The 24,955-nt window shown below is 41.1% G+C and overlaps 3 pseudogenes; all 3 read right to left on the bottom strand.

Annotated features, from left to right (window-relative positions):
* Positions 1 to 233: 233 nt before the first annotated feature.
* Positions 234 to 24,499, bottom strand: LOC122661569 (annotated as a pseudogene).
* On the bottom strand, positions 987 to 5,695 carry LOC122663257 (annotated as a pseudogene).
* On the bottom strand, positions 2,873 to 3,748 carry LOC122661574 (annotated as a pseudogene).
* Positions 24,500 to 24,955: the final 456 nt, after the last annotated feature.

The raw sequence follows: 24,955 nt of genomic DNA on the forward strand, positions 1-24,955 counted from the left end.
AACCAATTAGAACAAATACTCATCTACAATAATGAGAGAACAAACAATGATTCCTCATTTGGACCCTCAGAAGGAATAATCAAAAAAATTACCAAATAATTGGAAGTAATAACCCAAAAAACAAAATCACAAAAACTAACAGATCTCTGTACAGAACTATCATATATCTCCAGGACAAACACTAAAAACTCCTCACGGCAGCCATGAGATTTAGGCGTTCCTAGTCAGTTTTACATGTTCTACTCACCTTCTTGTATCTTGAATTGATACTGTTCTTCTGGCCAATGAAGATCTCACAGTTTCTTTCACACCATATACTTTCTGAGTGAAACTCTGTCAAGGACTTGGCCACAACTATTAAGTCTGCAAAGCCTAAGCCAATTCACAAATCGATTGTTCACTTCGGTCGGACCTCCAAGTCTTAATGTAAACACGCAAGGAAGTAAAACCATACAGAGCAACAAAAAAAAATGGACAGATGCATTCACTCAACATTCTTCTCATGCAAGGAGCATCTACTTGCAATAAAGAACACCTCTCCATCATATATTTGCAAGAACTACAACATGAGTAGTTAAGACTCCCTAAGGGAACAAAATAATCCTACCAGTAGAAGCAGGCCTTGATGATATGAGTCTTAAAAAGCAGGGTATATGGTCAGTGTTTTGGTTACATCTTCACCAGAACCAGTAGCCAGTGGAAATTTGATAACTTAATGGAAGTAAAAAAAGTTAAATGTTACTCAATGAAGTTAAATCTCTATAATGAATAGATCCAGTGCATTGAGACAAAGAGGAATTAATTATCACAGTACCTGTTTCAGAAATCATTGAGAACATAAAATGACAGAACATTTTATCAAAAAGAAAAGGAAACAAAAGAAGAAGAGAAAGAATCAACATTACCCAAAAGATTGAGTTAAAATCCTTGTCGCTTGATTATCTAATGGAGTATGCTTCTAGAATGCATAATGGTTCTCACCGACGATTTATACAAGCAATACAAAGGATTACAGCATTAAGACAAGGGTTAGTAACAAATGTCTAAACATGATTGTAAGGATCTCAAATACACAAGGAAAAAGGCTCCTTACATTGTTCTTTCCCTCTTATACACATAACCTCTGGCAAAGTACTAGTAGACCATCAATTCTACTGCACTAAGCCCAGCAAGAAGCCAATAGAAGTAATCAAGATGTGCTCGATTGAGATTGTTTGAAAACCAGACAGCTGTTTCTGCCATTCCCACTAGTCACCTTCTCAATAACAGAGAGAAAAAAGTTGCTAAGGAAGCTTCCTACACCAAAGATGCTAAGATAGAGGGAGAGACCTACACTTTGCAGCCCATTTGGCACCTGATCATAGAAAAATTGTTGCAGACCAATCATAGTGAAGACATCAGCAACTCCAAACAGGACAAATTGAGGAATTAACCACCACACACTCATTGGAACCGTTGCTTCTGGTATATCTACAACTCCAGAGTCCATGGCAATTTTAAGCCTTTCCTTCTCAACTAGTGCTGCTACCACCATGGAGATCATGGACAGAATCATTCCTGTTCCAATTCTTTGGAGCATTGTTATTCCAGATGGTTTCTTTGTAAAAGCCCTGGAAATTGGAATGATAACAAGGTCAAAGAAAGAAATGAAAAGAATAACGGATAGGCTGATGAAGCTTTGCAGTGATGCAGCCGGTATCTGGAAGCCCGACCCTACTGATCTGTCCATTGTCGCACCCTGCTTTACGAAAAAGGTCGATGACTGTACAAAGACAATGGCATACACTAAACAAAACATGTAGCTCATATGGGAACCAATCTCAGTACAGCCTTTGCTTCTTCCACTTCACTGATGCCACAGGCCTTCAGGCTTTTCTTCAGACCATCTCGACTGTCTGAGGCAGTAATCAGTGCTTTGTCAAGAAACCTGTACCATTTGAAAGGATAAACAAACTAGTTTTTTTTACCTTTATACCCTTGTCCGTACAGTGGATCGGATCGGTATTGGGATCGGTCTTGGCTGATACCAATCCGAGATTACGAACTGTGCCGTGGTGGTGATGAAATTACCAAAAAAAATGGAGACGATCCATCAGAACCAGTTAGCAGCCAGAACTCAATTAGCAGGATTAAGACTGAGTTGCTCCAATCATTTTAAAATGGGAAAATATCATCCCTCTTTTTTCTAAGTTTCCTTAATATCAAACCAGTACCCAAGGGGTTTTGAAAAATGATAATTCTCTCTCTTACTTTATAAAGATTCTATCCACCGTACCCTAAGTGACGAATGTGTTGAAAAAAAACATATGAAAAGATGAAATTACCCTTTTTTTAATTAGATTGAAAGTAGAACTCTTTCTCCTTTGCTTATAAAAAAAAGACGATATTACCTTTTTTTAATTAGAGTTAAAAGGCAGAAGCCTTTCTTCTCCCTTGCAACCGCGAAATTGAGAGATAGAAGAAGGGGGAGAAAGAAGACCTGCAAGCTCCTCCGCCATTGACGATATGCAACCTTCCTGAAAACTCAGGAATCTTACCCCAATCCTTTGTTGATTTACGCCTCCACTGGTTGCAATCATCAAATAACGATCGGGGTGGGTGTCAAACTTCAGTTTCTGGACCATGAAAACAGGTTTAGCAGTCCGGAAAGCAGGATTCCAACTAAAAAAAAAGGACGAACAAAAGCAGAGATTTATAAGAAACAGGGGTAAAATAATTTGTTGATTCTATTGAAAGAACAATTCATTTGGGCGTCACTAGCAGGATAACAGCGGTACCAAATAAGGCTTTCGATAATTGGGAATTTGGTACATGGCACAAAAACATTAAGGTAAAACTCAAATCTACGGAGTTTCTGAATCTCCAGAAGCTACGATCATGGCAGAAAGCACTTCTTCTTAGTCCAAATTTCGCACCCTAAACCTTATCTACAAAGATTTCTAAACAGGGATGGCGATGTCGCTGAAATCAAGCTGAGTAGTGATATCTGCGAGCTGTTTCTTCACACTCATGTCGATGAGCTTAGATCCTGAACTTCCATATCCGATAGTGAACCCTGCAATGAGCGAGGGATTGAGCTCGGTCTTGATCCTTACGTTCTTCGCTCCCGTTAGCCTCTGCACCCCCTTTGCAATCTACGCCAAGTGCTGCAACTCCAACTTCACCACCGAAGTCACCACCGCCAGCTCCGTATCAGTAATCTTGTTGTACACTATCTCAAATTCCTTCACTATTTCCTTGGTCAGCTCAATCCTCTTCATGTCCACCAGAATGTTCAAGAAATTCGCCACGTGTGGTTTCAGACTCGACGTCTTCACAATATCGTCGACAATCTCCCGTTTCTTTTCCTCGCCGACCGTTGGGTTAACAAAGTTGTTGTACACCAGAGGTTCGCTGAAGATCTTCTCAATCTTATCGAGGTCTGCGCTGGTTGCCTCCAAGGTTCGGTTTGATTTCGCGACATCCGCAAGGTCAGTGGCGTAGCATGCAGACGCGGAGTCCACCATCTTTATGCCGGCCACCTCCTCCCCGAGTTCTGGTTTTGCCGGTCAGTTTCGTAACGAGTTTTGGGATTCCGAGGGATGAGATGCTGCCGGAAAACGATAATCGGACGGTCTTAGGGGCTAGAACCTTACCAGAGACTCGCGTTGCAGGTGGGGATTTGGTTTGAAACGCGATTGCACATTGTTGCAGAGCCGCCATGGTTTTCGACGAGAAGATTGAGCACAGACTGATTCTGGTCTCGTGTTTATCTTTCCTCCATCTACAGCTCAAGGAGGCATAAACATAGCACAAGATCAAATTAAACAGATATGAATAGATAATGGTTTTAAGAAAAAACAAAAACGATATTACCCTTAAAAAAAGGGCTTTGTTTTTTTTGGGGAAAAACGATGCAAAAGAAGATTTTGGGATTGCAGAGGGTAAAAATGGAATAAAATTAAATTAACGGTAATCTGGAATTTTAAAAAAATTGAACATATCCATGTCATCAATTAATGGTGTTTTTTAATCATTAAGATTCGATTAATAAAATCTTTATAAAATAGGGGAGGGAATTATCATTTTTTAAAACTTGAATATGGATTGATATTAAGAAAACTTAGAGGGAAGGAGACGATATTTTCCCTATTAAAATTGATAGCATCTTCATCTAGGGGTGTCAATAAAGCCCGGCTGGCCCGAACCCGCCCGAACCCGCCCTGAGCCCGGCCCGGGCCCGACCTCGATTTTTTGACCCCGAGGGCGGGTTTGGGTTTAGTTATAGTCCGACCCTGGCGTGGTCGGGTCGGGTCGTGGTTTAGATCCTCGCCTAGCTGCCTGGCCCGACCCGACTCGTATTAATTATAGGTATATAATATTACATATATATATATATATATATATATATATATATATATATATTATATACTTAATATAAGTATTTTCTTGACAAAAAAAAAAAAGAAGAGAATTGTACATAGATAACTACTAGCTTTGTCATCATCATGAAGTGGGAACCCATAAAAAGAGTAGATCATCTACTATTTTGATCAGGACCATAAAAAGAGTCACGACATGATTGTTATTTAGTTGTATTCCTATAAGCTTCCAGCCTATTAAGGGACATCGTTACAATTGTAGAGAGAGTTTATACACACGCCATTTTTTTCAACATATTTATTAGCGTCCCATAGGTTGAGATCCTATGTTACAAAAACATGTTCTAATGAGACACAGGGTCAGGGTTAAGGCCTCTAGGGTCGGGTCAGGGTTTAGGCAGGCCCGGCCCAACCCGACCCATTGACACCCCTATCTTCATCGGTCTTTATTTTTCCCCAAATAAACACTTTAATGAACATGTGAGGGTAGAAACGTCACTTGATTATTTCTTCTCTCCCCCGAAACACACCCCTTTCCGCAACTCTTGCGCAGGCCCCACACCTGAAATAATAATATTATTATTATATTCTGGTATGTTTTTTTATCCAAGAAAACCCACCCGCATCACAAATGGCTGAGATCCGCTGTTGCTTTGGGACCCATCGATCTCAAGATGTGGTACCCATTGTAAGGACAAGATCCCAGCCCTTCGTGTTGCTATTATCTAGATTCGGATACGGATTCGTACATTGCTATCTGAAATCCGATCTGACCGCTCTATTTATTGCTGCAGGAAGTGCCGAAATTTACACGCACGGGAGAGAGGGAGAAAGAAATCACAAGAATATAGAGGAGAGAAGCGAAGAGGATGGTACGGTATCGGCCGACAAAAGCGTCGGCGACCAAAGCTCCAAAGAGAGGGAGCATTGACCAAGCGTTCACATTCTCCGCCGCCGTCACCGTCGATTGCCGTAATGGCCCCGTCAGGTAGGTTATCATGTTTGAACCTATCCCACAATACGCAAACCTCTCCGCCATCTCCACTCCTGGACTCATCAATCATCGCTCTTCCAAGTTACACATATTCCCAATTTCACGAACCATAGACTTCATAGATCTTCAATTGACATTGAAGACTGAAAACTTAAAATTTAAGCTTAAAGCTTACCGATAATAAAGGCGGCAGATCTCCATCCGCCGGTGTTGAATCTGTTCACTGGACAGCCTTTGTAGTCGACGACGCCTTCCACCGTCTCCGTCACTCTTAGCAGCGGCGCATTCGCATCTCTTGTCGATGCTGTTGCAGATTCCGCCATTTTTACCCCAACTCAATTTCGCCTTCCACAATAATTCCCTTACAGTCGCATCAGATGGTAATAAAAATAGAATTTTCTTCACGATAAGAGAAGAAAAACTCGTTCATAGCTTGATGAGGTCTTCAAACTGGGAGAGAGGGTTTGAAATCACGTTGTAGCAACTCCGCACAGAAATCAATCCACACGATATTTAAATCACTGGCAGAGCCCGGTGAGATAGTCACCCTCAAACATGGCAACGTCTGTCTGACATTACAGTTAAGTGTCAAACAAACCCGGTAGTTGGGCCATCCCAGTCCAGGTTACTCAGTTTTGATTCGATTCGGGTTAACACTAAATCGGTTCAGTTTTGGTTTGGTTCAATGTATCAAGTCTAAAATCAGATTTGAAAAACAAAACTGGCTCGATTTTTGTTTTGCTATCTGGTTCAATTAATGGTTTTAATATAGGTTCAAGTTAACCGTTCTAGACCCAATTAGGAAGAAACCTATTCTTGAAACCCAATAAAGAAATATGATGTTGCTGGACTTGCATTGTTAAATCCGTGCCCAAAACCCGGTTTAAAACTCGGTCTGACCACCGGTCTAGTTTGAACCTTTTATGTAGAACCGGGAGCGGAGTACGCTCGTGAACTGTGGACCATGATACTCAAGCCATCCCACAAGATTGTTGACCGTGACTCTAGAGAAGTCGTCGAGGATAGGTACATCGACGAGAGATAGGGGAAAGTTTGTCTTCGAGGGTGCATTCCTAGCATTTCCTTATTTTGAGGATCCGCCCGGCCCTCGCCTGGTGTACCCGTTCCCATTTATAGATGATTGGGAGTAAGTTAATATCCTAATAACTCATGAGTATAAATACTAGAATGGGCTTAGGACCTGATGTTCCTTCTAATTATATTATGGGCCTAGTAGTATAATGGGCCCAATAACTTAAAATGGACCTAAAGACCTAAGACAACCAAACATGACTTAAGACTAAAGTGAGGTAAATAGGGGTCAATCTACTATTCACCTCACAATAGAAAACCTAAATCGTGGAGAGGAAAGGAGAGAAGGAAAGAAAGAAGAAGAAGAAAAAGAAGAAGAAGAAGAAGGAAGAAGGAACGAAAGAAGAAGAAGAAGAAGGAAGAGAGGTGGAACCCAAGCTTACTCTCCTACATTGGTGAGCATTCTCTCTCTCTCTCTCTCTCACTTCCTAATTTATAGACCTAGGGTTTGGACTTATGAGCCATGAGTGCTTCATCTACCCTAATGGAAAGGCCATTAATGGCTAATCTTTGAAGCTTAGTTATAAAGACACCTAATCCTACCTTGAACCCCCTTTCACCCTTTCTCCATTTATGAACCCTAAGTTGGGGATTCACCTCCATTTATGGGTTTCACCAACCCTCATGGAAGACCATAGAGGTGTGGTTTGTGGGTTGTTAAATAACATTGATTAAAGCCCCTTTCAAAACCCCAATACCCAAACCCATGAGTTTTCTTTCCATATGTATTTTAATGGAGAAAAACCTAATCGATCATGGGGTTTACAAACCCATGTTGGGTGTGTGCTATGGCACCTTGGTTGGAGTTGTTCTCATGGCCAAAGAGACCCCTAAAACCCCTAAGAATACCCCATTTTAGCCCAAGACTTTGGGTGCAAAACCATTCTCGAATGGCATGAAAAGAAGATCGGCACGTGGACAGCACATGCAAGTGCACCCCCGAGAAACTAGATCGCGGTGGAAGTCCGAGAGGGACAGCACATGGACAGCACATGCAAGTGCGCCCCGAGAAAGATCTCCGGTGGAGGTCCGAGAGGGATAGCACATGGACAGCACATGCAAGTGCGCCCCAGAAAGATCTCGTGGAGGTCCGAGAGGACAGACATGGACAGCACATGCAAGTGCACCCGAGAACCTAGATCTGCCGTGGGAAAGTCCGAGAGGGACAGCACATGGACAGCACATGATATAGCTCTTGTGTATGTGCCGGTCCCCTATTTTAGCCTTGTTTGATAACTTATGGGGCCCAACTCTTCTAACCCTAAGGCACTAATCTCTCCCAACGTTGTACACTCTCTTTAGGTTGACCGACCTGGCTCGGGGCGTATTAGCACGTGGGACAAGTGTACTTGGCATCGAACGCCGATTTGAAGAGCTCCGCATCGACGATTGACCGAGAATCAAGGTGAGTGAGTTAAGCAAACATCTTAATTTATGGAATGTTTGTGTGTCGTGGTCTTGCGAATGTCATTCATGCATGTGTGCTATAATATATAATTATTAGTAAGATATAGGACGATATAAATGTTTAGATGTTGATAGGACTTTACATTCTTGTCTTGCGATATTATTTATTTTACATCGCACTATGGTGCGAATGGTGTTGGATTTAGTTATGGGACTCGGTGCCTAGCAGGCTGACCGAGGATTCCATAATATGGACTCACTCATGGCATGTAGATCTAGGGCTTCGAAGCGGGATCCAAGTGCCGTGGTGCCGGGCTTGAGATTGCCGTACTTGAAATTGCATTAGAGTTGTCCATTGCATTAGGTGGAAACGGATGGTGACCGACCGATCGCTTCGTATTCACATCTCGCACTTGTATACGCACGTATGGGCTAGAGGGGCGAGAGGATAGCCGGCCGACCGTATTTCGGTATCTATGGACTCGGCCTCGGCCTATGCACATGCGCACTCACTCATACAATAGGTGAATGCGGCTAGGATAAATGTTTACCCAAGACTATGACCCTTACCGACAGGGGTTAGGTGTCGGTCAAACCGTGGGTTCCGACCGTATTCGGGTATACCCACCCGGAAGTTCGGCGCCAACCGTATTTTGGGCCGAACGCCGACGGATTTGACTCGGGTTTGCGATATCTCTTGGTGGAGACCGACAGAAGCTTCCAGAGCGACTGGTTTGTCATCGCCGGTATACCATCCGCTTATGGTACCGATGTCGGGATGCTACCTAAGGTGTTGCTATAGTACTATACTTGACTTAGTTGTGTGTTAGGTGGATAACAATAAAACTATATATCATCATTCATTCATGTAGCATGATTGTAATTGTATGTGATGTACGGTCTACCTTGGTGGTATGGGACACCTTGGTATCCGTCCATCATGTATGGTTTGCAATAACCCCATTCATTATTATTATTGTGTATGCTTGTGTGGCTTAGCCACTCATTGGGCTCAGCTTGGAGCTCACTCCTCGAGGAAACATATTTTTAGTTGATGCAGTACATTCGAGCATGACGGCACGGAGTTCAAGACTCGATGAAGGTCATGAAGAGTGGTGGAGTTCTGAGTATGAGGATCATGGACCGGAGTGCTATCATGGAGATGTGTTCCACGAGGGAACAAAGTGATTCTTGGTGGTGGCCATCTTTTGTTACACTTTGATAAACTATTTTCTGATTCAAAGGTGTATTCTTTTATTCCTTTCTTGATAAGTGTATTTATTATACAGTGATAATACATAGATCCTTATTAGAACCCATTGATATGAAAGGGTAAATTTGAATAGACAATATTTTATATGCTATCACCTAGCTTCTGCTAACTCTGATGTTATTAATATTAATCCTTTCCTTTTACCTATTATTTGTCGTTGTGAATGAGTTAGTCTTGGGTACTGCATCAGTGATTCTGGTGGTTAGAGAGCGTATTGGTACGCTCCAGTTGCATTCCCCGTGGTTCAGGGATGGGGGTGTGACAGCTTGGTATCAGAGCGTGATGCTCTACCTCATGGACTAACTCAGTATTCACACGACCCGATTTACTCTAAATTAGGGTTAAATATTAAAAGCCTTAACCACAAACAAGAATCAGTACAACAAGGGAGAATATATAAATTTTGCTGATAGAACAATGCTTTGATAATACAAATAAAGGTAGGAGACTTCCATAGAACATAAACCAGTTTAGAAATGAAGGAATGAAGAAAAGATGAGAAACTACACATTAAACCCTAGGAGTTACAAAAAAATAAAAATAAAAAAAGGATATATACTAAGGTTTATGAGGGTAAAGTCATGAACAATGATGTAAAATATAATGATAATTGGGATTAGCCTAACCATAAAAAGCTAGCTATCGGTGAGAGACTCTCCGCAGGACTTGTTACGTAGGCTAATGATTAGGGGGAAATTATCTTTCATTTTTCTCGTAGCCTCAGTGACTGGCCCGGGCTTTCTTTGGGAACCACCTAGAAATTTTGAGTATTGGTCCTAAGTACCCTTGGTAAGCCTATGGCCCCACATGTCTCTCAGAGAGCCATTTTTTTGGACTTGTTGGTAAATCTACCGGAATGCGGGATTGGCTTGGTGTATGGGCCTGGTACGCTCAGTGGACCTTGTCCAAGAGGGAAACCCTAGATTTGTGTCTAGATTCTCAAGGGACGGTGAAAATATATATATATATATATATAGGCACGTAGTTGAATCTCGATATGTCTATACACCCACGAACCGATGGATATCTAGAAAGGATAATTTAGGACGAATGCTAGGAGGTATGGATTATATCATGTAGTTGGAAGAGAATGATAGATCTAGCAATTTAAGTTGATGAACAAGATTATATCGGTGTTAGTGTAGCCAAGTGCGCTCAAGAACAAAAAGGAACTCGAATCAAGGATTCGACAAAACTTTGCTCAACAATAGATATAAGTGGAGTAATGGGTCCTCGAATGTCCCCTCCGTTATTGGGAGGAACAGAGGGATTCCATCAATATTCCAATTCATTCTAAAGTCGAGTTAGGTATTGGAGGATCGAAGTGAAAGTCCTCATAGGAAAAGCCGTAAGCAAAGTAGTACAGCCTTGTGTCATTCAACCCAAAATTTTAGGAGTACAAATATGGACGAAGTATACGGAAATAGTTGCGTCTCTCTATTTCTAGAAGTATAAGCTCGTAGTTTGATTTTCACGGTCCTTATATACACCGGACTTTATATTAACTAAACCGAATTGATTTGTACCATTGTGTAAGGTGGATACTATTAGAGGACAAATCAATACAACTTAGTTTAAGCTAAATAACTAAGCAATCCCTGAGCGGTGAGCACGCTTTAACCCTCTATCCGCACTATCCAATACCATTTAAGCAAAGCCAATGTGGTGGCAGATGCACTTAGTAGGAAATCACAAACCCTTCCTTGGCAGCTTAATACCAATGGGCAGCTCATAGAGGAGGCTAGAAGAATGGAGTTGGAAGTGTTAGTTGGTGATGCTACTATGTTATTCGCCGCCCGACAATACAACTCTCATTAATAGAGAAGATCAAAGTAGCCCAACCCATCGATGCGTAATTTTAAAAAGTGATGGATGGCATTCTAGAAGAGACGCAGGAGGAATCGATTTTACTTTATCCAAAAATGGCATCCTTCGATTCGTGGGTAGGTTGTATGTACTCAATGATGAGAAGTTGAGGGAAGAAATTATGAGTGAAGCCCATTGTTCTCCATACTCAAGACATCCCTAAAAGACCAAGATGTACAAGGATTTGAAGTTACACTTTTGGTGGATAGGCATGAAAGCCGATGTGGCAACATTTGTATCGAAATGCCTCACTGTCGAAGGTAAAGGCCGAGAGACATCGACCCTACGGATTACTACGCCACTTCCCATCCTGCAGTGGAAGTGGGAGCACATCACCATGGACTTTGTCACAGGTTACCCCGCACGCTTAGGGGTGTTGATGCCATATGGGTGATTGTGGATTGGCTCACCAAGACCTCACACTTCATTCCGATTAAGGTAACTTACCCAATGGAAAAGCTAGCAAAGTCGTACATGGACAATATTGTTCGCCCGCATGGGGTTCCAGAAGCATCATCTCCGATCGTGATCCGTTCACATCCGATTTTGGGATGGTTTCCGTAAGGCTATGGGCACACTGTTGAACTTTAGCACGGCCTTCCACCCACGCATCGATGGGCACGAGAGGACCATACGGACACCGGAAGACATGCTCGTGGCTTGTGCCATTGATTTGAAGGGTAGTTGGGATGAACATATCTCACTTATTGAATTTACTTACAACAACAGCTACCAAGCTACCATTGGTATGGCATCGACATTAAGCACAAGATGGCGAAGGTGTAGGACACCACCGTACTAGGACGAGGTTGGTGAGCGAAGAATTTTGGGGCCCGAATTGATACAAGCCACATGTGAAAAGGTAGATTTGATTAGAGATCGAATCAAGGCGGCGCAGTCAAGGCGAAAAGCTATGCCGACTTGAAGAGAAAGGACCTTGAGTTCACTATAGGTGATAAGGTGTTCCTTCGTATCACCAACGAAAGGCGTGCTACGATTCGATAAGAAGGGGAAACCGAGCCCTAGGTACATCGGACCATATGAAATCCTGGCAAGGGATTGGACCAAGGCATACAGCCGGCATCGCCCCATCTTTAGTCTGTTCATGATGTATTTTACAAACTTATGTTGAGGAAGTACATTGCGGATCCGGCCCACGTGTTGACCCAAGAATTACCCGAACTCTCCGAGGACCTCGACTTACGCCGAGGAGCCTCGTGAAGATTCTTGAGAGGAATGAGCATAATCTTGAAATCGTGTCGTCTCTTATGTTAAGGTACGATGGAGAAACCATTCTAACGAGGAGGCATCTTGGGGAGCGCGAGAGCGAGATTCGAGCAACGCATCCCCATCTATTCAACATGACAGGTACGTTTTAATTTCGAACCATTCTGACGAGGAGGCATCTTGGGAGCGCGAGAGCGAGATTCGAGCAACGCATCCCCATCTATTCAACATGACAGGTACGTTTTAATTTTGAGGACAAAATTCTTGTAAGGTGGGGAGGATGTTAAATCCGTGCCCAAAACCCGGTTTAAAACTCGGTCTGACCACCGGTCTAGTTTGAACCTTTTATGTAGAACCGGGAGCGGAGTACGCTCGTGAACTGTGGACCATGATACTCAAGCCATCCCACAAGATTGTTGACCGTGACTCTAGAGAAGTCGTCGAGGATAGGTACATCGACAGAGATAGGGGAAAGTTTGTCTTCGAGGGTGCATTCCTAGCATTTCCTTATTTTGAGGATCCGCCCGGCCCTCGCCTGGTGTACCCGTTCCCATTTATAGATGATTGGGAGTAAGTTAATATCCTAATAACTCATGAGTATAAATACTAGAATGGGCTTAGGACCTGATGTTCCTTCTAATTATATTATGGGCCTAGTAGTATAATGGGCCCAATAACTTAAAATGGACCTAAAGACCTAAGACAACCAAACATGACTTAAGACTAAAGTGAGGTAAATAGGGGTCAATCTACTATTCACCTCACAATAGAAAACCTAAATCGTGGAGAGGAAAGGAGAGAAGGAAAGAAAGAAGAAGAAGAAAAAGAAGAAGAAGAAGAAGGAAGAAGGAACGAAAGAAGAAGAAGAAGAAGGAAGAGAGGTGGAACCCAAGCTTACTCTCCTACATTGGTGAGCATTCTCTCTCTCTCTCTCTCTCTCACTTCCTAATTTATAGACCTAGGGTTTGGACTTATGAGCCATGAGTGCTTCATCTACCCTAATGGAAAGGCCATTAATGGCTAATCTTTGAAGCTTAGTTATAAAGACACCTAATCCTACCTTGAACCCCCTTTCACCCTTTCTCCATTTATGAACCCTAAGTTGGGGATTCACCTCCATTTATGGGTTTCACCAACCCTCATGGAAGACCATAGAGGTGTGGTTTGTGGGTTGTTAAATAACATTGATTAAAGCCCCTTTCAAAACCCCAATACCCAAACCCATGAGTTTTCTTTCCATATGTATTTTAATGGAGAAAACCTAATCGATCATGGGGTTTACAAACCCATGTTGGGTGTGTGCTATGGCACCTTGGTTGGAGTTGTTCTCATGGCCAAAGAGACCCCTAAAAACCCCTAAGAATACCCCATTTTAGCCCAAGACTTTGGGGCTGCAAAACCATTCTCGAATGGCATGAACAAGAAGATCGCACGTGGACAGCACATGCAAGTGCCCCCCGAGAAACTAGATCTCGCGTGGGAAGTCCGAGAGGGACAGCACATGGACAGCACATGCAAGTGCCGCCCGAGAAAGATCTCACGGTGGGAGGTCCGAGAGGGATAGGCACATGGACAGCACATGCAAGTGCCGCCCCGAGAAAGATCTCCGTGGGAGGTCCGAGAGGGACAGCACATGGACAGCACATGCAAGTGCCACCCCGAGAACCTAGATCTCCGCTGGGAAAGTCCGAGAGGGACAGCACATGGACAGCACATGATATAGCCTTGTCGTATGTGCCGGTCCCCTATTTTAGCCTTGTTTGATAACTTATGGGGCCCAACTCTTCTAACCCTAAGGCACTAATCTCTCCCACGTTGTACACTCTCTTTAGGTTGACCGACCGCTCGGGGCGTATTAGTACGTGGGACAGTGTACTTGGCATCGAACGCCGATTTGAAGAGCTCTGCATCGACGATTGACCGAGAATCAAGGTGAGTGAGTTAAGCAAACATCTTAATTTATGGAATGTTTGTGTGTCGTGTCTTGCGAATGTCATTCATGCATGTGTGCTATAATATATAATTATTAGTAAGATATAGGACGATATAAATGTTTAGATGTTGATAGGACTTTACATTCTTGTCTTGCGATATTATTTATTTTATCGCACTATGGTGCGAATGGTGTTGGATTTAGTTATGGGACTCGGGTGCCGGTTGGTGCTGGACCCGAGGATTCCATAATATGGACTCACTCATGGCATGTAGATCTAGGGCTTCGAAGCGGATCCAAGTGCCGTGGTGCCGGGCTTGAGATTGCCGTACTTGAAATTGCATTAGAGTTGTCCATTGCATTAGGTGGAAACGGGATGGTGACCGACCGATCTTCTCGGTATTCACATCTCGTACTTGTATACGCACGTATGGGCTAGAGGGGCGAGAGGATAGCGCCGACCGTATTTCGGTATCTATGGACTCGGCCTCGGCCTATGCACATGCGCACTCACTCATACAATAGGTGAATGTGGCTAGGATAAATGTTTACCCAAGACTATGACCCTTACCGACAGGGGTTAGGTGTCGGTCAAACCGTGGGTTCCGACCGTTATTCGGTATACCCACCCGGAAGTTCGGCGCCAACCGTATTTTGGGCCGAACGCCAGACGGGATTTGACTCGGGGTTTGCGATATCTCTTGGTGGAGACCAGTACAAGCAGGCTTCCAGCGCGACTCGGTTTGTCATCGCCGATACCATCCGCTTATGGTACCGATGTCGGGATGCTACCTAAGGTGTTGCTATAGTACTATACTTGACTTAGTTGTGTGTTAGGTGGATAACAATAAAACTATATATCATCATTCATTCATGTAGCATGATTGTAAATTGTATGTGATGTACGGTCTACCTTGGTGGTATGGGACACCTTGGTATCCGTCCATCATGTATGGTTTGCAGTCAACCCCATTCATTATTATTATTGTGTATGCTTGTGTGGCTTAGCCACTCATTGGGCTCAGTTGGAGCTCACTCCTCGAGGAAACATATTTTTTAGTTGATGCAGGTACATTCGAGCATGACGGCACGGAGTTCAAGACTCTCGATGAAGGTCATGAAGAGTGGTGGAGTTCGAGTATGAGGATCATGGACCGGAGTGCTACTGTGAGATGTGTTCCACGAGGGAACAGTGATTCTTGGCTGGTGGCCATCTTTTGTTACACTTTGATAAACTATTTTCTGATTCAAAGGTGTATTCTTTTATTCCTTTCTTGATAAGTGTATTTATTATACAGTGATAATACATAGATCCTTATTAGAACCCATTGATATGAAAGGGTAAATTTGAATAGACAATATTTTATATGCTATCACCTAGCTTCTGCTAACTCTGATGTTATTAATATTAATCCTTTCCTTTTACCTATTATTTGTCGTTGTGAATGAGTTAGTCTTGGGTACTGCATCAGTGATTCTGGTGGTTAGAGAGCGTATTGGTACGCTCCAGTTGCATTCCCCGTGGTTCAGGGATGGGGGTGTGACATGCATCACGACATCTTCTTATTCTCCAACAATGTTTTTCTGTGTAAAATGTTGATTAAGTGCAATTAAATCACATCAGCTGGAGATATTTTAAGGCTACGTTTGATAAATGTCTGAACAAAGAATGCCCGTTCTTAACTAGAAACGTTCTTTGGCGTTCTTTGTCTAGAACGGTGTTCTGAGACCGAAAATGACTATTTGGTAACGGTCTCAAGAACGCCGTTTAGAACGAAAATAATGTTTGATAAAACCTGTTTTTCCCTATTTGATATTAATTACAATAATGCCATTTCTTTGTCAATTATACCAAAAAAATACTTGTAAAATCATATTCTCTTACCAATTTTAGCATAAAATTAAAATATCTCATTAACATAACCAAAGTAAGTACAAAAATATTTCAAATTTCAAAGATGCCATTAAAATTGGGTTCTTGTATGGATTAGTGTCATAACTGACTATGCTATGAACATCTGAATAAAAAGGGCCTTGGTGGATTCGAACCACCATCTCCTTGAAACATGCTCATGTGCCAAGTGCTCTACCAATTTGAGCTAAAGACCCATCAAGTAGAGATCCAAAACAGAAATATAACAAAAAAAATTAAAGTAGCACGAATCTCTACATGAGGAATGCAATGAGCAAAGGTCTAAAACAGAAATACATCATTCCTCCTCCCTTGGTTCGAAACTCATAACAGATCTTCTTCATCATATCCCTCACTGTTGATACACATTCATTGCATCATTCATTCTCTCTCTCTCTCTCTCTCTCTCTCTCTCTTTGATTCACACTTCACAGTGAGAATTGTTAATGGATGTCAAGAATGGAGAGGGCAGGGTAGGGCATAGTATGTAATATTGTAATAAAAGGGAGAAGTAGAGAGAATATTGGTTCCACAATGGTCTTACCAATCAAGACATACTAATTACCTACAATGGTCTTACCAAAAAAAAAATGTACCTACAATGTAATATGTTAACCATTACAAAGCAATTCTCAGATGGGTTGGTTCCACATCGAAAATTTCTCACAAGGGCTTCAAAAAAATCAGTTCCTCTGCAATTTCCTACCATACTAGCAATGCTCTATAGCTCAATGTATCTCTTAACTTAAATGTCAAAACCCAGAAAACTTAATTATCCTAACAGTTGATCTACTAACTCAGATTTCTTTCAAATCCTTCTCCTATCTCTCCTAAATCAAAAGATAAGTAGCTAAAGAACCCAACAACAGTTCATACTACAGAAGAAGCAAATTAATCCAAGTATTAGACCCTAGTGAGAGAGAAAGAAAGAGAGAGTAAAGATGGGCTACAAATCAACAGTTCAGTAATGGAAGGAAGGGAAAGAGAAAGAGGGGGGGGGATAGTGATGTTTGCTACTTTATCAAGTCAACAGTTCAATAATGGGGCTGAGCAATGAGCATGCATGCACTGGAAATTTGAAACCCTAATCACAAATTCCCTCTTCAACCTTCACAGTTCATCACACACTCTCAAAAAAATAAAAACAGAGTTGAGAGGAATTAATTTGGATCTTGTAACTCTCATATATAAGTAGCAGTAACAATCTCAGGAATGAGCGAGAAATTAGATTTGGTCTTTCAATTCTCAGGAATGAGCGAGAAATTAAATAAATAATAAGCCTAGCTAACCATTGAAGCCTGTGCTATAATGCTTCAGCTTCACTGAAAATTAGTACTCACACATGCTGCTTGGAAGATAGTAAAGAAAGAAAGAAAGATTCACATCAATCCATCATCCTTAAATTATTGATCATTAGAATACTCATTTTAATCTTTGTTTGTGAATCTTCCTCAAAATAAGAGACAATCATGAATGAGAAGAACAACAGAACATGACCTAACCCCTGCAATAAGGACTACACATAAGATCAGACACAACAGAGCTCAAGCTTCGAGAGCTTAACCATGAAATATCACTGTCTCCCTCAATCTCTCTCATTCTGTCCTTCCCTCTTATAGCAGCATTGTCTTTCCTGATATAGATTTAAATCATAGCCCATATCAACCTATGATATATTCCTTACTTGGTTAAAAAACAAATCAGAAAACCCATTTAAAATCTAGATCAGAATCTCACTCTTGCAATCTTACTTGACTAGAGCTTGAGATTGCTTTAATATAATTTAGCTTTGTGATAAATTGTCTCCTATTCATCCATTAGAAGAGTTTACAGAAAATGTAAGTATATAAACTTCATAAACTATCCATAAACATTTCCAATTATCAAAACATCTAGATTCATCACCCTTCAAGTCACTATTTATCACTGTACTGCCAGATTAACAAATCCCAGAAATAACTGTAGTAGAAACAATTACAAATGGAACCTAACATGCTATTCTAAGGTCAACGCATTAGCTACTTTTGTGTTAAACTACTAAGAAACCAGAAAACCATACCTTTCCTCCCCTCAGTCTTAACCAGTGCTTAGTTTAAGATAAATGGACCCTACAAATTGCATGTGAAGCAGAGCATTTGGCTTCCCTAGTATTGAAGGGTCTTGACTTAATTAAAGAAATTGACAAATTGTGTTTTTAATATTCTCAAGGAAAGGATTTCTTTCTTTTGCTTCCCACTTGGGAAAAGAGAAGATGGAGGGGGTGAAGGAAGGGAGGAACCTTGCATTAACCAAACCAGAGAAGAAGATTCACCATCAAACAGGCAATCAATTAAGTAGAAAGCTTGGCCAGTAAAATGAGAATGAATAAATCAACAATGTAAGATGAGATTCTCTCCCTTTCTCTCTCTTTTCCTTTTCTGGCTAATAGGACCCATATTTATAAGAAAAGGATTCATATTGTGGTCCTAACCAAACTCAACAGAGCCCTTGATACAAGTCTGTAAGGTTTTCCTCTTTCCAGTGAAACTGAATTTGAAAAAAAGCATTTTAAGCAGATTATATAATTTCAAAAGCTGAGAACAAATAATACAAAGTAAATATAACAAATTACCTTTGCCACCTCTGAGTTATCAGGGTGTAATGGTGGTTTATCTCCTCCACACAGTCCCAACTTCCTCTGAGGATGAACCTATCCAAGATTCAGACGGAAGACTAGGTTCCAGCTCATTCTGCTTTGTGTTAACCATTAACCCCTGTTGTCTAGCTTCCCAACAGTTCTTCATGGTATTCTCATCCATAGACAGCATCTCTTGTGGTTCCCAGCTAGTTTCGAGTCCAATGACATCTTCTGGTGGGAATGAAGCATCGAGGAAAGAAGCCCATATTTTTTAGAGCTCTGCGGCAGACGGACATCCTGAGTAACAATTTATTGTCTGAAGACGATGTCCACAACCTGAGCAGCAATTCCCGTCACTGCTGCAGCTCTGACATAGAAACAGTTTATCTTCAATTGTTAGGGTTGTTGCTCCAAATCCTGAGACAAAGGAGAAAAATCCAGAGTCAGATCTCCATCCCAACAAACGACCGAGAGAGAAAGAGATAGAACGAGACAAGGAGAGTGAAAGGTAGAGAGAGGGATAGAGATAGAGGAGATCGACCTGCAAGTTCGCCTTCTCCTCCTCTTCCTTCCCCAGATCTGCCTTTTTCCTTCTCTTCGTTTTTGGGTTTTTTATGTTGTCTTCGATGGTTGCTCACGGGTTTTCACCGGTTTTGATCGTGAATCGCGACAACGATCATTCTTTGTTCTTTGCAGACCGTCTGGAGGTCTGTAAAGAACGTTCTTTTGGCAAAGATTCTCTTCGGTTTGTTCTTAAAGAACAAAAAAACGAACCGTCAAACCAAACAAAAAATGACATTTTTTTGTTCTTAAAGAACAAAAAACCATTTACCAAACATAGCCTAATAGTAGCAGATGGGCTTACAAGTTTCTTAGTTTTTTATTTTATTCCTACCAGTTCATATCTCAATGAAATTGAATCTCTATAATGAATAGCTCCAGTACATTGAGACAATGAGGAATTAATTGCTACAATGGTAGTTTCAGAAGTCACCAGAAACATCAAATGATGGAAAGGAAACAAAAGAAGAGAAAAAAATGGCATTACCCAAAAGATTGAGTGAAATCTGTGTCACTTGATTATCTTATGAAGTGTGCTTTCAGAATGTATACAAAGGATTACAGCAGGAAGACGATGGTTACTAACACACACCCAAATGTGATTTTTAAGAATCACAAATACACAAGGAAAAGGCCCCTTACATTGTTCTTTCCCTCTTATAGACATAACCTCTGGCAAAGTACAAGTAGACAATAAATCCTACTGCACTGAGCCCACCAAGAAGCCAATAGAAGTAATCAAGATGAGCTCTATTGAGATTGTTTGAAAACCAGCTGTTTCCACCACTCCCACTAGTCACCTTTTCAATAACAGAGATAAGAAAGCTGCTAAGGAAGCTCCCTACACCAAAGATGCTAAGATAGAGGGAGAGACCTACACTTTGCAGCCCATTTGGAACCTGATCATAGAAAAATTCTTGTAGACCAACCATAGTAAAACATCAGAAACTCCAAACAGGACATATTGAGGAACTAGCCACCACACACTCATTGGAACTGTTGCTTCTGGTATATCTATAAGCCCAGAGTCCAAGGCAATTTTAAGCCTTTCCTTCTCAATTAGTGCTGCTACCACCATGGCGATCAAAGATAGAATCATTCCTGTTCCAATTCTTTGAAGCATTGTAATTCCAGATGGTTTCCTCGTAAAAACTCTGGAAATTGGAATGATAACACGGTCAAATATAGGAACGAAAAGAATAATGGATATGCTGATGAAGCTTTGCAGTGATGCAGCTGGTATCTGGAAGCTTGACCCTATTGATCTGTCCATTGTTGCACCCTGCTTTATGAAAAAGGTCGATGCCTGTGCAGATACAATTGCATACACTAAACATGTAGCCCATATGGGAAATAATCTCAGTACAGCCTTAGCTTCTTCCACTTCACTGATGCAACAGACCTTCAGGTCTTTATTCAGGCCATCTGGACTGTCTGAAGCAGTAATCAGTGCTTTGTCAAGAAACCTGTATCATTTGAAAGGCCAAAAACAACCCAGTGAGTTTCACAATATAAATTGAAGAGTCATCAAATAAATAGGACTTGCTCAATATATATACATTAAGTGTTAGGAATTTGGGTCTCTTCCTCAAAAGCTAACCGTTAATGAGAGGGTGCCCAGGTACCTATTAACCCATTCATATCCCCTTTCATATCCGATGTAGGACTATTGTTTTTGCCTTATGCGTGGATATCCCAACATAAAGAGCATGAATTGAATGTGTCTTTTCAAAGATGAACTTTGTGTCCACATGTATTTCCCAACTTTCTTTGTACCCACAAGGCAACTTATGGAGTAGGTTTGTGTTGTTTAATGTTAACAATCTTTTTCTTACCTGTATTGGGAAGCAACATGAGAAAGATGAGTTTCTCCTGCTTCCTCTTCAACAATGGAGGCTGAAGGGGTGGTTCGCCAATTCTTTGCAGCTACGAAAAACACACGGGTGATTCTCATTATTGGGCTACTACCCTTGTCATCCTGGAAACTATAGCGATAAGTTTTGGTCCCAAGAAGGAAGACAACAAGAGCCAACACCATGGAAAGTTGGAAACACATGGAATTCCGAAGCCAAGACCCCAGTTCATGTTGTCTTGAATGTAATTCAAAATTGTGAGCGCAACCAGACTACCAAAATTGAATGCACAATACCACCAGTTGAAGAAAGAACTTCTGGATTTGCATTCCTTCGGATCTCTTACATCAAACTGATCTGCTCCAAAAGCTTGTACGCATGGCTTGTGCCCTCCTTGTGCAAAGGCCACCAGGTACAGAGAGCAGAAGAAAATAGTGATCTGTAATTTAGGAAGGCAAGAACTGCTACTGTTGTTATCTTGACAGTTGAGTGGATTGAGAGAAGGAAGCACCGCCGACAGAGTTAACAAGACTAGCCCCTGTCACTCCAACTACAAGATAATTATGATTTATTTGAGGCCAAATCATCAAAAGAATTACAATATCAAATAAAATTCTTAGTTTATAAACCTAATTTGAGTTTAGATCTCTTACCAAAATTTTGCTCAATTTCTGTCATTAGCCTAAGACACAAAATGTAGCTCAATTTCAGAGAACCTTTTCCATTCAATATCCATATTATAATAATTTTAGATAATTTAGTAAGAGATTTTGTTATTGACATAAGTGTCAAATAATTTGTAAATTTTACCTTTTTTTCCTTTCAATATAACACATTTTTTTTTTCCAATTAGGGTAAATCTTATCATTTCACATATAGACTAAAAAAATGTGTAAGACAATGACATATTTTGATGACATAAAGATAAGTCACTTTCAATTATTTTTTGAAAATCTTATTTTACCCAGACTTAAAGAACTTTGAGGATAAGAGAAGGAAAAATCAAAAGAAGGTGTCAAGTTCTAAACACATCTATAGAGGTGGCATTTAGAGTGTCCCAACTAGTTAAGGGTGCATCGTGTTGTCATAAAAAATGTGGAGTGAGAAGTTGTAACATTTGCGGAAAAAAAAAAAGAAGTAAAACTTTCTTTCGATTGCATCTAATCTAGTTCCCAAAAATTATTTAATATAGGAGTAAAAAAGGTTTTTCTAATAGGGGAAAAAGAATGCTGCTTGGTCGCGCACCCCTACGCCCAGACACGAGGGTGTCGAAATGACCACCCCCTCCCCCATGTTGGATACTTGGGTACGTGCCTCCATTGGCCCCACGGTGGTGCAAGGGCCACCCGCTCAACAATTGTTCTCTCCCCCCTTAAAATAATTTGAAAGTGAACTATTATTATGTCATTAACTCATAACTAAAAACTACACATTTTTCGAGTAAGCATGTAAAGTGACAGGATTTACCCTCATCGAAAACAAAATGTAGGGGTGTAATCAAGCAAGGTAGGCTGGATTTTTCAAAACCCCAACCCAACCCTAGGTCTCCTTAGCTCAACCCAAGCTCAGCCTAGCCCTAGGTCAAGCTGGGATATCTTAGCCCAGGCCGAGTGCATCAGGCTCAATCCAACCCAGCCTAGCCCTAATTGACACTAATTGGACAAGGCGAGGCCGGGTTGGGCCTTGATTGACCCTAGCAACCCCTATTTTTGTAATTTCAAGAATGCCTAGGTAGCCATGTATTTTGATAGTGTATATGATGCTGTTATGTATACTTTTGTGTATTATATAGGGCCAAGCGGAGCCAGCCTTAGCCCGAGGCCTCAACCCAAGCCTGACCTTGACCCTACCTTGGGCCTACAAATTTCAACCCTATCCTAGGCGAGGCCCTCTCGGGCTCAGGGTGAGCTTGGGCAGACTCGTTGGGCCAAACTTGTAACCCCTAACAAAATACTAAATAGGCAAAAAAAGGGAAGATTGATTATGACTTTTTTCACCAATCTTGACACAACAAGAATTAACCTTTAGTTAAAGGAAACTATTGAATGTTGGATATAAGGGTGTCAAAATCAAATCAAAATCGTTTATTGAAACCAAATCAAGTAGTTAATATCAAAACCGTGAAACTGTTTAATAAATGGTTCGATTTTGATTTTAAAATTGAAACTGTTTATTTAAACGGTTTAAACCGAATCAAACCATTTAAACTGATCATAAACCATTTAAAAAATCGTTTAAACCGAAACAAATATTAATACTATGTAATGGCAATAATTAAGCATTAATGATAACAATAAGTTAGTAAATATATAACGGTACAAATAAACAATTACTTAAAAAAAATATAAGAATTAAATTTATATTTTCATTTCAATTAAAAAAAAAATTAAAAGACATGTAATGAGAAGTATCTATTTGAATTTTAAAAAAAAAAAAAAGAGGCTTATAAAACAGTATAAATCGAGGCCGTTTATAACGGATTTCAGATTCAACATGTGAAAACGTTTATTAAACGGTTTGGTTTTGAATTCACTTAAAAAAAATTTTTGCACCGACCAGTTTACACCGAAACTGAACCATTTATCACCCTTAGTTGGATAAGCCTTAATTTTATCCAAGAAAATATCACAAATGGCTGACATCAGCTGTTGCTTTGGGACCCATGGATTGTGGGACCTATTGCACGGACAAGATCCCAGCCTTCATGTTGCTAGTTGCTAGTTGCTAGTTGTACTACGTAAATTCGGATGCAGATCCGCACATAATGTCCGAAATCCGATCCAACCGATCCATTTAATGCCGAAAGAGTAGGAATTGCAGAAATTAATTCGAATAGAGAGAAAGAGAGAGAGGGTACTCACAAGAATATAGAGGAGAGAAGCGAAAAGGATGGTGCGGTATCGACCGAGAAATGCGTCGGCGACAAAAGCTCCAAAGAGAGGGAGCATCGACGCAGCCCCAGACCAAGCATTCACGTTCTCCGCCGCCGTCACCGTCGATTCCCGTAATGGCCCCGTCAGGTAGGTTATCAGGTTTGAACTTATCCCAAAATATGCAAATCTCTCCGTGATCTCCACTCCTGCAGTCATCATGCATTGTCCTTCCAAGTTAAATAAAAATCTCAATTAATTTTTCCAGCCAGTTCTCTTCTTCTTCTTCTTGGCTGGAACTCTTGCCTGAAAACTTAAAAAAGTTTAACCTCAAATCTTACCGATAATAAAGGCGGCATATCTCCATCCGCCGGTATTGAATCTGTTCACTGGACGTGCTTTGTAGTCAACGACGCCTTCCACCGTCTCCGTCTCTCTTAGCAGCGGCGCACTCGCATCGCTTGTCGATGCTGTTGCAGATTCCGCCATTTTTCCCCCAAATCAACCTCCTTACACGAAGCACGTTCTTTTCTTCGCCCCCTACAAGGCTACAAGTCCCACTTCAACACCACTTAGACTTTATTATGAGATATCGATGGATTCGAGGGTTTGAAATCAATCATGTTTGGTGACTGACGACGGATTGAAATTACGATGGGGTCTATTGATACACGTGTTCCAATCCCAATTGATCTGATTAGTTTATTTATTAAAAGTGAAATGTAGAAAGGTCAAGAAAAGAAGAAAATCGTACGTTGCAGGGATTTGATATGATACTTCCACTTCCACGTTCCCTTTCTAAATTCATTTCCTTTTCTTGTCTTCGAGTTCAGATATGCTACTCACTTGAGGGACGGGTGGAAACATATCTGAACCCTCCATGGGGGTATGAGACCCGCCTCTAAGATTTGGGATCCATGCCTCCATGGAATATGCGGGACATGCTGGCATAATTAGTGTATGCAGGGACTCTCTTGGGAAATTCATCT

This window comes from Telopea speciosissima, chromosome 5, assembly GCF_018873765.1.
Source record: "Telopea speciosissima isolate NSW1024214 ecotype Mountain lineage chromosome 5, Tspe_v1, whole genome shotgun sequence".
In the NCBI taxonomy this organism is placed as follows: Eukaryota; Viridiplantae; Streptophyta; class Magnoliopsida; order Proteales; family Proteaceae; genus Telopea; species Telopea speciosissima.